The following is a 17,059-nucleotide window of genomic DNA, read 5'->3' as shown; positions in this document are numbered from 1 at the left end:
CACCGTGAACCTCAGTAAATCTCATTGTGGTTAGGTTTCCATTAAATGTCTAGGTCATGTAATTTCGGCAGACAGCATTGCGCCCGACCCCGACAAACTGTAAGCCATCCGTGATATTACAATTCCCTCTACCAAAAACAACTTCGCAGCTTCCTCGATTTGATCAACTTTTTTCTCCGTTTCATTTAACACTCAGGACTAGATAACCCGAGATTGTACCATCTTACTAGTAAAATTACTGTCTGGTCTTAGGATGACGGAGCACAGTCCAAGTTTCTCAATCTAAAAATTGCTTTACTTAACGCTCCATTTCTATCACATCCTGACCCGACAAAGAGTTTTTCGATTTCTGCAGAGAGCTCCAAGACTGCTTGCTCTTGGTGTCCATGTATTTCAGGAAATGGTACGACTGTCATTAAAAACATCGTCTTTGCTAGTAGCATTCTGACATCGGCTGAAAGAAATTATTCTATCACCGAATTAGAAACATTATGTGTTGTTTGGGCTTTCACTAAGTTTCATTACTTTCTCTACGGCAGACACACAACAGTTTCCATACGTCACACGGTTATTCACTTTCTTTTATCAGCTAGACCCACACATGACAGACTTAGTCGTTAGGTACTTTATTTGTAGGAACTTGATTTTACGATTGTCTACATCCCTGGGATCCAGAATACTGTAGCAGATGTACTTTCATGCAGTCTGTGACGTAACCAGCAAGAAATCTCCGATAATTTCTGTCAAACATTAAACAGGTAGTTTCTGAAAATTTTGTTCCAGCATCACTAAAAGACATCGCCAGGGAGCAGAGCAAAGTGACGTCTGGAAAGAGATCAAGCTGCTCTGGCGTGACACGAGCCAGACAATAATCAGAACTTACAACAATGTGCACAATAATATTCGGTTTCGCCGCGCCCGACCTGACAGCGACAACTGGGCTCTCTGCATACCTGAACAACTTCCTAATAAGTGAAACTGGTTTACAAACTTGAGTTACGTCCATTATCGTGCTCGCAAATGCTTTTTGATACTACGACAGAACTGTTCTTTCACAAGTATGGAAAAGCATATTCGACGAGTCTTGGCGACTTGAAAAATTTGCCAAAAAGCTAAATATTCTACAATGTCTCACATTGCCCGTCTGTACCCCAGTGTACCCATGAAATGAAGGTATATGGCATCTGTAGATTTATTTGGATTCATTCCGAGAACTATTAAAGGTTTCTGTGACATATTCGTTTTTGTTGAACTAACTTCAAAATTTGTATTTTTCTCTCCGTTACGAAAAGTCACTGCTAGAAGAGTTTCTAATGCTTTTAATAAACAATTTTGAACATGTTGAGAAGGTAATATCCGACGATAGGGAATTTCCGTCAATAATATGGAAACACACATTGCAAGCTAGAAATATTAAATCCATTTTTATCCCTAACTCTCATGCTTCTTCCAACCAATCAGTACACATCATGAAAGAGATTGCAAAACTTTGTCGTATGTGTTGTCAAAACGAAGATATTGATTAGGGCCAACACATTTCAGATTTTCAGGATGACTCCATCGTGCCTTCGTCATATCTTGAGTTGAAAAATATAGATATACCAAACAATATTCCTGAAATTATTTCTTTTCCTTCTGTAAGAAGATTTCGTCACCATGAAATTATAGAGATCGCACTTAACAATATAAAGCGTGCAACACAGTGCCGCAAACGTCAATAAAAAGGGATTTCGCATAGGACAAAAAGCGTTTGTACGCACCCACTATCTATCCAATAAAGGAAAACGTTGTTGCAATAAATTTTAACTTTTATGTTCTGGATATTTTAGGATGCGCACTCAAAAAGAGTGAGGAAATCATCATATCAGAGACGTCAAACACTATATAGAGTAACTTTTACTTTGGTTCATTTCAAGTCACTGGACAAAATTTTGATGATCACATACCACAACTACTTACTTTTCCGCATTTCGGTCTGATACAAAAAATATTTTGATACTCGGCACTTGTTTGGCAGAAATCGTTAGTCACATTTCTATTAAATCTCAACATATACTTATTTTGGTCCTACATGTGAGTTCCCACACCTATAAAACACACCAGACCATTTCTTGACACATTTATTATGCTCATACATATTCTATTAGTACCTTGTTTTCACGCATCCTTGATTATTCAGCATTTTATTAGGTGTCGACATGCCTGGAAAGGAATGTTGTGGGCCGGTTCTCTTACCGTACTCTTAGGCCTTGCACTTTTTTTTTGTTTTTGTTTTCATAAGAATCTGTATGAAAACCCAACTGAGGAAGATGTTATATTTTCTGCGTATGCACAGCAGGTCATACACTTTCGGTGGTCTGACCGCTGTACAATGTAACGACAACATTTTGTTATCATAACAGCTTATGTCCTTTTGTATTTTATTTGTATATATCTTTTGTTCACTTATCATTAATGCCATGTTGTATAGCTTGAACTCATTTATATCTGGTATAATTTTGTCTTTACTGTTCCCGTGTAATATTCCAATTTTCTGCTGTTATACTATACCAATACACTATCACTGTACTCTGAGAAAAGGTACTGTCCATAATGAATTTGTGCTGAAATGTATGCTATCATCTGATGTCTTCACTGTTCTTTGGTTAGGCAAGCTATTCTTTGTATTTTATGAGGTTGTTACGTTCCATTTATGCTCTACTACGTGCTCTGTTTTGTTATGCAATTCTGTATTTGATGATGTCACTACTTTACCCTTGTTTCTTTCATCTGTGAAGATTTAACAGACTCTTGTACCTTGTACATAATTTGACTGCACATACTCATCCAATTCATATTTTGCAGAACTAAATACATAAAAAAATCGACTGTATCAAAACTAATCAATAGGCTCATGAACAGCCACTATAATGACATTCATTTTGGCACAAAAGTACATGTCAGAATGAAAGATGCCACATTCGAAAGCGTACAGAAAACGCCACATTTAAAAGCACAATGGATGCCACCTGTGAAGAGAAAACAAATCACTTACACTTTCGTCACTGTTTCCTGGCAGTGATTTATATTCACATTTTTTTCAGCATTAACAGTAGGTAGGGCAGATTGCCTGTAAAGTTTAATATCAAGTGTTTTCTTTGCTGTGTGGATTGGTTTTAAGAATTATTGTGATAAATGTGGAATGTGTCAGGCTTCGCGCTGCACGAATTTATGGTGTACTGAAATGGGAATTTAACTGTGTTCATGCCCAGAGCTGAATAGCGATAAAGTGAATTATTATGACATTATGAATAAATTTTATTATGGTTGCTATAATATTGCGTACATTGTGTATGTCACGTTCTTTCTTTGCTAAATTATCTTCTCTGTACTTTACGATTTGATGTGTTCGTGATGAAACTGCCACTGAAACTTTATATTTAACACTTCGCATTTTTCCTTATATTATTGCACATGTCGTTGGCTTGTTATGTGACGTTATATGACTGCATCTCCTTTCAGCCTGATAATGCCGGCCGGTGTGGCCGAGCGGTTCTTGGCGCTACAGTCTGGAACCGCGCGACCTCTACGGTCGCAGGCTCGAATCCTGCCTCGGGCATGGATGTGTGTGATGTCCTTAGGTTAGTTAGATTTAAGTAGTTCTACGTTCTAGGGGATTGATGACCCCAGAAGTTAAGTCCCATAGTGCTCAGAGCCATTTGAACCATTTTGAACCTAATAACATTATTTCCAGGTTACAGGTCTTGCAACACTCTCATTTCCACCCATCTATTTCATGTTATCTTCTTTAGTCAGTAAGCAATCCTATACTTATTACTACTGTTTTCTTGTTATTTAGGTATATGTGATAACACTCGTTATGTGTTTTACTGCACCTTTATGTCACATGCTAAGACTGACGATTTACTGCCAATCGTTTCTTTTCAGTGATCAAGTGCAGTTTTCCTACAGTTCTGTTCCATATCCCTTCCTGTAGTTATGCACATTTTATAGACTTAGATTATTGGTCCATTAACAATGTATACAGCCCTGAGCGTGCTATTCATTTTACAAATACTGTATCTCTACTTTAACAGCTATTAAGCTAAACTTGATTCACGAAGATATTTATGTACCTGTCCTTATACTAAGCATTAATCTTGTGTTACATACACAGATGTAGACAAATGAATTTTGGTTGTTCCCTACATTATAATCCATTCCATGTCAATTGGCCACTGAGAGCAAGCTTTCTAATTTTCATGACATTTTATGACGATTTTGTGTTAGAATTTATGTCAAACGGCCATTGAGAGCCAGGAATTTCAAATTTACACTACAATTTTAGGTATCTATGTACTTATGAATCTCTATAATGGAAACTTGTAGCCAACCTAAGACCTGCCATTAATATGTATACCTTACATGAACCATGGACCTTGCCGTTGGTTGGGAGGCTTGCGTGCCTCAGCGATACAGATAGCCGTACCGTAGGTACAACCACAACGGAGGGGTATCTGTTGAGAGGCCAGACAAACGTGTGGTTCCTGAAGAGGGGCAGCAGCCTTTTCTATAGTTGCAAGGGCAACAGTCTGGATGATTGACTGATCTGGCCTTGTAACAATAACCAAAACGGCCTTGCTGTGCTGGTACTGCGAACGGCTGAAAGCAAGGGGAAACTACGGCCGTAATTTTTCCCGAGGGCATGCAGCTTTACTGTGTGATTAAATGATGATGGCGTCCTCTTGGGTAAAATATTCCGGAGGTAAAATAGTCCCCCATTCGGATCTCCGGGCGGGGACTACTCAAGAGGATGTTGTTATCAGGAGAAAGAAAACTTCCGTTCTACGGATCGGAGCGTGGAATGTCAGATCCCTTAATCGGGCAGGTAGGTTAGAAAATTTAAAAAGGGAAATGGATAGGTTAAAGTTAGATATTGTGGGAATTAGTGAAGTTCGGTGGCAGGAGGAACAAGACTACTGGTCAGGTGACTACAGGGTTATAAACACAAAGTCAAATAGGGGTAATGCAGGAGTAGGTTTAATAATGAATAGGAAAATAGGAAAGCGGGTAAGCTACTACAAACAGCATAGTGAACGCATTATTGTGGCCAAGATAGATACGAAGCCCACACCTACTACAGTAGTACAAGTTTATATGCCAACTAGCTCTGCAGATGACGAAGAAATTGAAGAAATGTATGATGAAATAAAAGAAATTATGCAGATAGTGAAGGGAGACGAAAATGTAATAGTCACGGGTGACTGGAATTCGAGTGTAGGAAAAGGGAGAGAAGGAAACGTAGTAGGTGAATATGGATTGGGGCTAAGAAATGAAAGAGGAAGCCGCCTGATAGAATTTTGCACAGAGCACAACTTAATCATAGCTAACACTTGGTTTACGAATCATGATAGAAGATTGTATACATGGAACAACCCTGGAGATACTAAAAGGTATCAGATAGATTATATAATGGTAAGACAGAGATTTAGGAACCAGGTTTTAAATTGTAAGACATTTCCAGGGGCAGATGTGGACTCTGACCACAATCTATTGGTTATGACCTGTAGATTAAAACTGAAGAAACTGCAAAAAGGTGGGAATTTAAGGAGATGGGACCTGGATAAACTGAAAGAACCAGAGGTTGTACAGAGTTTCAGGGAGAGCATAAGGGAACAATTGAAAGGAATGGGGGAAAGAAATACAGTAGAAGAAGAATGGGTAGCTCTGTGGGATGAAGTAGTGAAGGCAGCAGACGATCAAGTAGGTAAAAAGAAGAGGGTTAGTAGAAATCCTTGGGTAACAGAAGCAATATTGAATTTAATTGATGAAAGGAGAAAATATAAAAAAGCAGTAAATGAAGCAGGCAAAAAGGAATACAAACGTTTCAAAAGTGAGATCGACAGGAAGTGCAAAATGGCTAAGCAGGGATGGCTAGAGGACAAATGTAAGGATGTAGAGGCTTATCTCACTAGGGGTAAGATAGATACTGCCTACAGGAAAATTAAAGAGACCTTTGGAGATAAGAGAACCACATGTATGAACATCAAGAGCTCAGATGGAAACCCAGTTCTAAGCAAAGAAGGGAAAGCAGAAAGGTGGAAGGAGTATATAGAGGGTCTATACAAGGGCGATGCACTTGAGGACAATATTATGGAAATGGAAGAGGATGTAGATGAAGATGAAATGGAAGATACCATACTGCGTGGAGATTTTGACAGAGCACTGAAAGACCTGAGTCGAAACAAGGCCCCCGGCGTAGACAACATTCCATTGGAACTACTGACGGCCTTGGGAGAGCCAGTCCTGACAAAACTCTACCATCTGGTGAGCAAGATGTATGAAACAGGCGAAATACCCTCAGACTTCAGGAAGAATATAATAATTCCAATCCCAAAGAAAGCAGGTGTTGACAGATGTGAAAATTACCGAACAATCAGTTTAATAAGCCACAGCTGCAAAGTACTAACACGAATTCTTTACAGACGAATGGAAAAACTAGTAGAAGCCGACCTCGGGGAAGATCAGTTTGGATTCCGTAGAAATACTGGAACACGTGAGGCAATACTGACCTTACGACTTATCTTAGAAGAAAGATTAAGGAAAGGCAAACCTACGTTTCTAGCATTTGTAGACTTAGAGAAAGCTTTTGACAATGTTGACTGGAATACTCTCTTTCAAATTCTAAAGGTGGCAGGGGTAAAATACAGGGAGCGAAAGGCTATTTACAACTAGTACAGAAACCAGATGGCAGTTATAAGAGTTGAGGGACATGAAAGGGAAGCAGTGGTTGGGAAGGGAGTAAGACAGGGTTGTGGCCTCTCCCCGATGTTATTCAATCTCTATATTGAGCAAGCAGTAAAGGAAACAAAAGAAAAATTTGGAGTAGGTATTAAAATCCATGTAGAAGAAATAAAAACTTTCAGGTTCGCCGATGACATTGTAATTCTGTCAGAGACAGCAAAGGACTTGGAAGAGCAGTTGAACGGAATGTATGGTGTCTTGAAGGGAGGATATAAGATGAACATCAACAAAAGCAAAACGAGGATAATGGAATGTAGTCGAGTTAAGTCGGGTGATGCTGAGGGAATTAGATTAGGAAATGAGACACTTAAAGTAGTAAAGGAGTTTTGCTATTTGGGGAGCAAAATAACTGATGATGGACGAAGTAGAGAGGGTATAAAATGCAGACTGGCAATGGCAAGGAAAGCGTTTCTGAAGAAGAGAAATTTGTTAACATCGAGTATAGATTTAAGTGTCAGGAAATTATTTCTGAAAGTATTTGTATGGAGTGTAGCCATGTATGGAAGTGAAACATGGACGGTAAATAGTTTGGACAAGAAGAGAATAGAAGCTTTCGAAATGTGGTGCTACAGAAGAATGCTGAAGATTAGATGGGTAGATCACATAACTAATGAAGTATTGAATAGGATTGGGGAGAAGAGAAGTTTGTGGCACAACTTGACCAGAAGAAGGGATCGGTTGGTAGGACATGTTCTGAGGCATCAAGAGATCACAAATTTAGCATTGGAGGGCAGCGTGGAGGGTAAAAATCGTAGAGGGAGACCGAGAGATGAATACACTAAGCAGATTCAGAAGGATGTAGGTTGCAGTAGGTACTGGGAGATGAAGAAGCTTGCACAGGATAGAGTAGCATGGAGAGCTGCATCAAACCAGTCTCAGGACTGAAGACCACAACAACAACATATAATGGCCATATACAGCCATATCACGAGTACTTATGATTACTTTTTTAAAATTTTGGTCAGGATATATACTATATAAAATGAACTTGTAACGGTCTCACAATTTTTCTAATGTCTAACCACTTATATATGCATTATGACAGGTATATGGGCCATTGTAGGTCACTGTGTAGGATTTGCATTATCAATAAATTTTTCTTGCCTTGTTTGCTTAAAACTTTGTGTCTTGTTTATGTAGTACGTACGCTAGTATTGATATACTCACCGACAGAATAATGCCACATTTCCTGTCTTATGTTAAAGAGAGTTAATGTACTCACAGACAGACTGATGCCACATTTATTGAGGATTATTATACTTACAGGCAGACTGTTGCCACACTTCTCATTGTATTGTATAGAACTCACATGTCATAATGTACAGCACTATGACTCAATCCAGGTTACGAGTTTATTAGGGTATTGTATCTTTACTATTCACTGGTCTCATATTCACTAGAAGCCGTCTTGTTGCAACACTCAGTATAGGCTGGTTTAGAACTTACAGTGAGATTTTGCTATTTTTATTAGGATACCTTCCACTACCTTACCTGTGTTACTGATCCCCACCTTGTACAATCCAATTTCCTCCCTCTACTAATGGCTTCGAGCTATTGGAAATCAGCATTCATACTGCAATCATTGTTCCTGTGCACACTATGGATCGATGAAGAATCTTCAGTTTCAAATGTAGTGATGATGATCATCATGACAATAATAATGTACTGGGATTAACCAGTTTTGGGTGTTGGTAAATTTGGTGCCAGGTACCAGCTGTACCTTTGTAGTGGAATGAGACTATGATGATGTGGTTAGCTGTTCTTGGATGCTGAACCAACCTACTACAGCTAATGCTCAGAGGTGGGACTGTCAAAAATTGAACTTTATAATACAACCAGTTCTACATGGTTATAAGCTTGAGCCTTGCACAAACCTTTCCTTAACCATTTTCGCATTATTTTCTTGACAACTGGGGATATACTTTACACTTACTCTAACTAATGTAGTGCATCTTCTAGCAACATGAATTTAGAACATTTTGTATATGACATGACGAGACTTTAAATTTACTACTGAAGCTCCAGAGTACCAGTCTGCCCAGGGGCTCAATGATTTGCATTGTTATACTTGGTACATTTTGACATACCTCTTTCAATGCTCTTTAAGATTATATTGTAATGATTACATAACACCAATTAGTCGTACTGTAAATACTGGTGTAAAAATTTGTGGCAGAATCGATTGTAAGTAGGAGCACACAGAGCGTAGGAGTAGTTACTGTTGCACTCTGTTGCAGGAATGATGTAAGACTTAATGCTAGTGGCTAGCTGTGAGAATTTAGTTGCTGGGCTATGGACGCAGAACAATACAGTATTTATAAAATGAAGTGACTAATAATATTGTTTATGCTCACACAGAGCCAGTAAACGTTGGGTCTTAGTTATTTCTATGCAAGTGTAAAGTGTATATTATTAATTATTGAGGCTATAAGGTTAAGAACAATTGAAGTGATATTGATCGTTAACAAATATTGACTACCGTCCATAGCAGTTATAGAAGAGTAATAAATTTATAAGGCAACTCAAAGGGAAAGCCACTGGAACAAACTTGTAGGGTAATGAAATTTTGTGTATTTTGTTTTAAGTATCCAACAACTCGATATGTGTATTTGGCTGAATTTTATAAAAAAACACTGACCCTTGAATGTAGCAACCAGATTTAATATGTAGGTTGATTAGAAATATCCAATTTGTAATATTTTGCGTTTTTTGTAATCCTCCTACAGAGAAGTTTAATTACGAAATATATTTTGTCAAAAAATGTCAAATTTTTTCTCAATTAATAATCCAAATGTTTTTAATTACGAAAGTAGGTGGGAAATCTTGTCTTAGCATATCCCCTTATCACTACCTCATCCTCTTGTGTGTTGTGTCTATTTAAATCCAATGAATATTCTTATAAAATAAATGATTTTTCAATCAGAATTAGAAAAATATTAAAATGCTAAAATCAGAAAAGTATTAAAGTTTGTACGAGTTTCAATGTGGGCACCACTGCACAGCGCTGAACCAATACTCTATTTTTTTCACTGAATATTTGCAACGTTATTCATTTATCAGCCAATATTCTGATGACCTTTGTATGAAGGTATTTTACAGCTGGCATTGCACTTCGCTGTACCAAGATTGAATAGTTTCTATGCTTAATGTGGAGAGAACGGATAGCAAGATTACATCTGTTGTGACTCTAGAGCTAAGGAAAATTTATTTCATTGTTTATTTGCACAGGGAATTTTGTCAGTTTATTGCACAGGGCCATAGAACTCGGTGCTCACGATGCTGGGTAAATTTCAGAGGGATTGATTTCATTATGGGCATTGTGTATTGGTTTTCCAAATTAAGTTATTTAATTTTTTGGATTGCAGTAAAACTGATTAAACACACCATTTGCTCAACAACACAACACACAATAAATTTGCATAGCACAAATATTAAGCATTTCATATTTATTAAAAAAACACATTTTATAAAGAACGTTGTAATCTGGTTCAAATTTTTCCCCAAAACAGACAGAAAACTCGACGCTACGTCAAGGGCAAGTCTATTATTGCATCATCTACTTGTTGGCGTAGAATAGTGTTTGGTTGGCGGTTAAGGAGGTAAACAACGAGGTCATCAGTTCCCAGGTCATCTAGAGTTACTGACTTCAGCCATAAATCTGATTGAATTGCGATAGTACGTAGGAGTAAATCGACGCAATGAAAGAAATATTGATACCAGAGGGCACTTCTAAAAAGTAAAATACTGGGCGGAACACAGAGGAATGACCGCATCTAAAAATATATTTAAAAAGAAAGCAGCCTAAAAAAAGGTTGGTGATAGTAGATTTATTTGTTACTATATTCCAATTGTGTTAATAAATCAAACCACAGCTCTAATAGACACACTGATTCATAATCAATTTCTCCCAGATGGGTCATACTTGTAACGCCTATTGCTGTTCCAGTGATCCATTTGTCTCTGTTATCCTGCAATAGCTTATTCAGGGATATTAAGTTTTTCTAAAGAGCTATAACAAGTCGACGCCTACAAGAGTATCAAGTAGCGCAGTTTATCTTGAGATTTCCTATTAGACAATCGACTAAAGGCTCCTACCTAAAAGTAAAGCTGTCGAATTAGTTGAAAATTTATCACTTGCCTGAAAAAAATGATCAATACAGCCGACACTTTGGCATATATATAAACGACTTCCTCCTTGCTTGACATATTACAACCTTTATCGAAGCTTTAGCCATGACAATGGAGTATGTCGAAGTTCTCAGTGGTCAACTACAGCATCGTTTCTTCTGATAAACCCGTTCTATCTCTAACATGGTAATAGTATGCTTGAGCAGTCAAGTCGATGAACAACGACAGAGTATAGGTTTGATTGCATGAAGTTTCAATTTATATGAAGAACAACTAACAGTTCCCCCAATATTATTAGTTAGGCACGGAGGCTTACTCTTGAAGTCTCTTTTACCTACAGAACAGACCACACTAACCGAAACTTGGGAGCCCGTTGAAGTACTGGTTAGAGGGGTGTATAAATAGACTATCCCCTCTGCCTTTTTTCTCTTCCATTTTTCCAATAGCGCGTCTCAACCCAGTCGGAATAGATCTGATGACCTCGGTCAAACATTATGTCAGTGTCAGCACCCACTTGTGGACCTCTGTCGTCCTGCGATACCGTAGCGAAGTAACAACAAGCACTCCAATGCTGAACATGAACAGGAGGCAGCTGAATGAACAAAGGACACTACTGTCTCGTAAACCATGTTAGCTATAGACGTACGCCATATAGAATTCGTTTATGATGTTACTTGTACGAAATGACTTTGTGGCAATAGCTTACGTTTACAGACCCGGAGGAGGGAAACGCTTTGTACTGTCCCAGTTTTGGATGAGCAAATTAGTCTCTAAACTAGTGAGCCACACTGTACTAGTAATTCAAATAAAAATTTTAGTTTAACTGAACGCTTTTCTGAGGTTGCGAGGCAAATCGCAATATTAATTAATGAAGTACTTGCAGGCCTGTAAAAACTACGGAATTTCGGGATGTCAATTCAGTCAAGGCAAAATGTCGTCGTTCTCTAAGAGCAGTACATTACCGGAAATGCATGCAAACCTAGTCAGTCAGGGTACTAAAAGTGGTGCTAAAGGTGTTAAAATAGACAGTAAATCTAAAACACAAAATTCTAACGACGATGCTAACAAAGAGAAAGTTAGAGAACCTTCAGTTACCGAAAACTGTATGAAGTCTTAAGGTAGAAGTGGGAGTAGCAATAGGCTTAAAATTATGGTGGAAAACTTCGTTGCTTTGTCATGTTTTCAAAACCCTAAAAGACTAAGCTGTAGCTGTCTGTAAATATCAAAAATATGGGTAAACACACCGTATGTTCAGAAGTTCGTGAACTTAAGATGGAACGTATGGTACTGGTGCCTACCGATAATACGCTTTTAGCTGCTATTTCTGTTAATAATGCCAGAAAACTAAGGTACAAAATCGGTGATCAAATCACACATGAAACCTTACACAGCCAAGAAAAGCAACGTATTGAAAAACTCGTGACTGAAAGTGGAAAGCTTTGGAGAGAGCAACATCAAGAAGTAATAATAGCTGTTTTGTTGTCATGATCTGCATATTTAATATTCAACAGAAATTGTCATTCAAATCATATCCCGCAATAATCGAGCTACAAAATTATAATGATTTATCAGTCGATAGAGATGCTTCATTCTGAGCACGCACAACGAAATACCGTTATGTTTATAGGAGAAGAAATGAGAAAGAATCCAACTCACTTATAGAATCGGGTTCAAACTTTGGTATCGTGATGGACCAAAGTACTACTGTCGTGCAATGTATGAAGCTCAAAATGGAACTAACTGCCCGTGGTGTTGTGAATTATGTGGCATATGTATCCTATTTACAATTCTTTCTCGATTCCTCGTACTACGGTTTTCTCAAGGTCCCGAAGATCAGAGACAACTACAGGGTATTTCACAAGAATTATCCTACCAGTTATTAAAAGCAGACTGTTTTTTCGCGCACGTTGGGTTGCTTCGTCGTTTTATGCTGTCCGTTATTGTGCGAAAGTCACAGTTGTATTGGGCATCTTTTTGAAAAACGGAGCCATGATGGTTCCCGATCAACTAGTGACCGATATAAACTTGTACGGTTGCTACAATATCTCACAAAATATTTGCTTATAATGGAATGAGTTTTGTTTTATGAGGGCTTGGAGGTTCTGGAAGTATTATTGTTCCTTATAGAAACTAGATAATCTTCAGTCCTTTAAGCAAAACAGGAATTTAACGTGAATATAAAAACTACTGAAACACTGTAAACAAATAACACGCCATGAATTAGTAGGGAAAGCGCACATTGAAAGGAGTCGTAATTAAAGAACCATTTTGCGATGAATACAGAAAATTTCAAACATTTAAGCTGAGACTTTGTTCTGTCTTCCGAGGACAATATAAAAAATCACTTTGGGTACTTGGAATTATTTTCATATACAACCTTATTAAATTCGGTGAAATGGTCTTCAGACGAATATTAACTTCTGTTTTATGGTGACATGTTAATTCCTTGTTAAAGTAAGAGAAACTACTGGTGCGTCACCAGTTAAAAATTTTACAAGCTATAAAGAAAACCCTTAACACGTCCCCACTTCTGTGAAAGAACTTGTGAAAGCAGTCGAATTCATACCCATATTTACGTCTGAATGTATCCACTGATTTAGTTTCATTAAGCTAATTCTGACTGATCAAAGAAATAATTTACGGATTCCAACACTTTCAAATCTTCTTTTCACATCAATGTATGGACCTCCACTGCAATTCGTTCGATGCAGAAAAATTTGCAGCAGAGGATCAAGCCTCATCGCCTTAGCGCTCTTGCAGACCCTCGAATTTTCAGAAGCCGGCTAATGTGTCACGTCTGTTCAACTAAACTCTGTACGTTAGTATGAGAAGTAGATACTGTAATATGATATTATAAATAAGCTTTATCTGTAATGAGGTTTTAATACATCAAAAAGGTAATCGCAGATTTCATGTAGGTAATTAATAGGCATTATACCCAAGAAAAAGTGTGTGATATCGTTCTAACCCATTTGCAAATCCCCACACTTCCCGACCTGTGGCAAAAGAACGAATCGCACACTCCATCGTACAAAGCTTCTTCCGAGCGTAATACGGAACTATATCCAGCAATTGCATTAACATACAATTTTGAGAAAGAAGCTAGAGAACAAATCGTTCTTTGGTGTTCGGCTTACACCGCTATTGGTAGCTCTTGTACGTGTCTTATTCACATCACTCTGTAGCACACTCGCGAGTAAACCAATTTTAATCGCACTGTATAACCATCTACAAGATGTTGTTTGAAGTGAAATTATTCGATACCCAGATTATGTTAACTGAGGCAGCCGCAATACCGCAATGCTGCAATTGAGTACAAGCTGAAACAACTTAAAATGTAGAGTGACCTTGTAAGAACCGTTTTTCTATTAGAAGATAACAGTACGCTGCAGTGCGCTCGTGCCTACAGTCCAACTATTTAAAAAACCGTGGTTACTTTGACTTTAATTTTAGTCACATTTAATTTTCAAAATTTACCACGAACGTATAGCGCTCTAACACATACACTATTCGTCTAACGGCTCGGTAACAGTATTTAACGATTGTAGCTTTCGAGTGAAAATTTAGTTTTGTTCGTAACTCGCTCTGTACTTACAATCAGTATACTACACAAGTGATTATATCTTCTAAAGAAATGACGTTAACAAGTTAACTATTTCGTAATTTGTTGAAGTACTTTTTCTCTATCAATACAATACGACTGCGACCCCAAAATAATACTGGTTCTACGCACATACCCGTCTTGGGACAAAATACCTGAACAGCTAAGATTTCTTACCTTTTGGAATATGATATCAGTAAGATTTTAATTTCGTTCCGTTGCGTACTTTTAAACTTCGCAGGATTATATCGCTGCATACTCACATCATGAAACCTCCCGAACCGCGAATTCTGTGCTTACGAATGTCAGTACCATCAAAGTAATGCTCTTCAAATAACAATACAGTTATTTTGGTTACTATTAACACGACAATTCAAGGTTACATACCCTCGTTACGGAATGCTAATCTTTCCTCTACAGTCAGCGATGAATGTAGCTATACGTCAGCGATATAACCCTTGTCTGTCTATTGGTAACCTCTTTCTTTGTTACCGAAACAGAATATTTCTTAATATTAATTATTGAAAAATTTTGTATTCTTTTCATAAAAACTCAAATGATCTCCGATCTTTTCTTCATAAATATTTCATACTACTTTTTAGAGATGCATTTAGCAACACCGCCTTCTTTGTTAATGAATAATAATTTCTAAATGCCTTTGCCTATTCCACAGGCGTTAAAGCTTATAACTACGTGACTACTACTCTCTGGATCTTTTACTTAATATTTTTTTTCTTAAAAATTGATTAATTTTCTTAATCATTTATTTTCTTTTTCCTTAGACAGAGGACCATCACATGGGATTCGGTTTATTAACAGACGAAAACCATCCTTTTCAGAATGAAAAACAATGATTTATTTCTTTTTCATAGTACAGTCGAAAGTTCATATGTTTCTAAGGCTGGTAACTCCTAACTCATTGGAACAGTGCTGTACTTCTACTAATTAAAATGTAATATTCTAAGCGTTATTTTATTTATTAGTGCCTACGGAACGTTTAGACTTTTAATGTATCGCTAGCTACAAGAGCAGTGCCAACTATTCAATATAATACTGTTAAATAACAGCGATGTTGTTCTGTCTTCTCGAGACGTGCTGTGTGGCGCGCATGAGGTGGGGAAGCTAACATTGCCAACAGTGACGCTTTCTAGGACGAGGCTGTTATCTCTCGCAGTCAGCGCTTAAGTCACGCTACTCGGCCGTGTGTAAGCCCTCCCCCGGACGACAGGAATAAGATGCGCCTTCCGCGAGTGTCGGGGCCATACAAACGTGAGGTTCTGAAGAGGGGTAGCAGCCTTGTCAGTGGTTTCAGGGGAAACGGTTTGGACGATTGATCCGGACTTGTAACATCAACCAAAACGGCCTTGCCGTGCTGGTACTGCGAACGGTTGAAACCAAAGGGGAATTGCAGTCGTAATTTTTCCCGAGGGCATGCACCTCTCCTCGATGGATAAACGATGATGGCGTCTTCTTCATTAAGTGCCACCGCCACTGTAGCTCTAATATTTAACGTAATGGGCTGTAGAGTTTGTTGAGGCGTTAGAGCAATTACGGGAAGCAAAGATGCTACTTCAAGCTATTCGTAACTTTCCTGTCCCACTCCAAAGAGGACCAGAATTAAACATGGAAATCGGAGTCGCACAATTAGATCAATTACTAACTGCTGTTCTCATAGAATGTTCCACCCACACGTACGTACTGTATGCCAAAAACATAACCATGCAACGAAGTTATTATCTCACATATTGTCCACAAATCCTTAACAATACATGAAAGCTTATACTCAGCTAATCTTGTGTAAGCCAGACAGACGCATTACTTTTATTAATTGCGGAACAGTCGGACCAAGAATCCGGACTAATTATCACCAGTCAGACCAATTCAACAGCTTTTCAAGCACACGAGTTGAGCGGCGGTTGTAATACCAATATTCACTGAATTACTTTCACATTAACCTTCAAAGTCTCAGAGTCCGACACTTAAACTTCCGATACACATAAATGTTAACAATCTCACAGAAAGCCATTTACACCATTTTGAATTGATAGGCTGTAACTTTCAACAGGTCGGTGGCTCGTTACCACACTTCTGGTGGCCAGATCCCGTCCACTCACAACTACTTCCGGACGTTTGAGTTGTAAGCCAGACGCGTACTGCTCTTCACTTGAGTCAAAATGTTACTGCTCGTCGCACGATTCCAAACTATACTGCTTTTCATTCGACTCAAAACTATACCGCTCTTGGCTCAAGCAAAAATATACTCACTACACCACCAGGCGTCACTGGATGGGGATATGGAGGGGCGCACCGCTCTCCCAGCCGTTGTCAGTTTACGAGACCGGAGTCGCTACTTGTTAATCAAGTAGATTCTCAATTGGCCTCGCAAGGATTGAGTGCATATCGCTTGCCAACAGTGCTCGGCAGATGGATGGTCACCCATCCAAGAGGTAGCCACGTCCGACATCCCCTATCTTCGGTGGTGTGACGAGAACCGATATTATGGTCGAGCGTTTCTAGGCGCTTCAGTCCGGAACCACGCGGCTGCTA

This window comes from Schistocerca serialis, chromosome 7 (assembly GCF_023864345.2).
Source record: "Schistocerca serialis cubense isolate TAMUIC-IGC-003099 chromosome 7, iqSchSeri2.2, whole genome shotgun sequence".
NCBI classification, from domain to species: Eukaryota; Metazoa; Arthropoda; class Insecta; order Orthoptera; family Acrididae; genus Schistocerca; species Schistocerca serialis.
The sequence above is the reverse complement of the archived record's forward strand: the minus strand, read 5'-3'. Positions refer to the sequence as shown.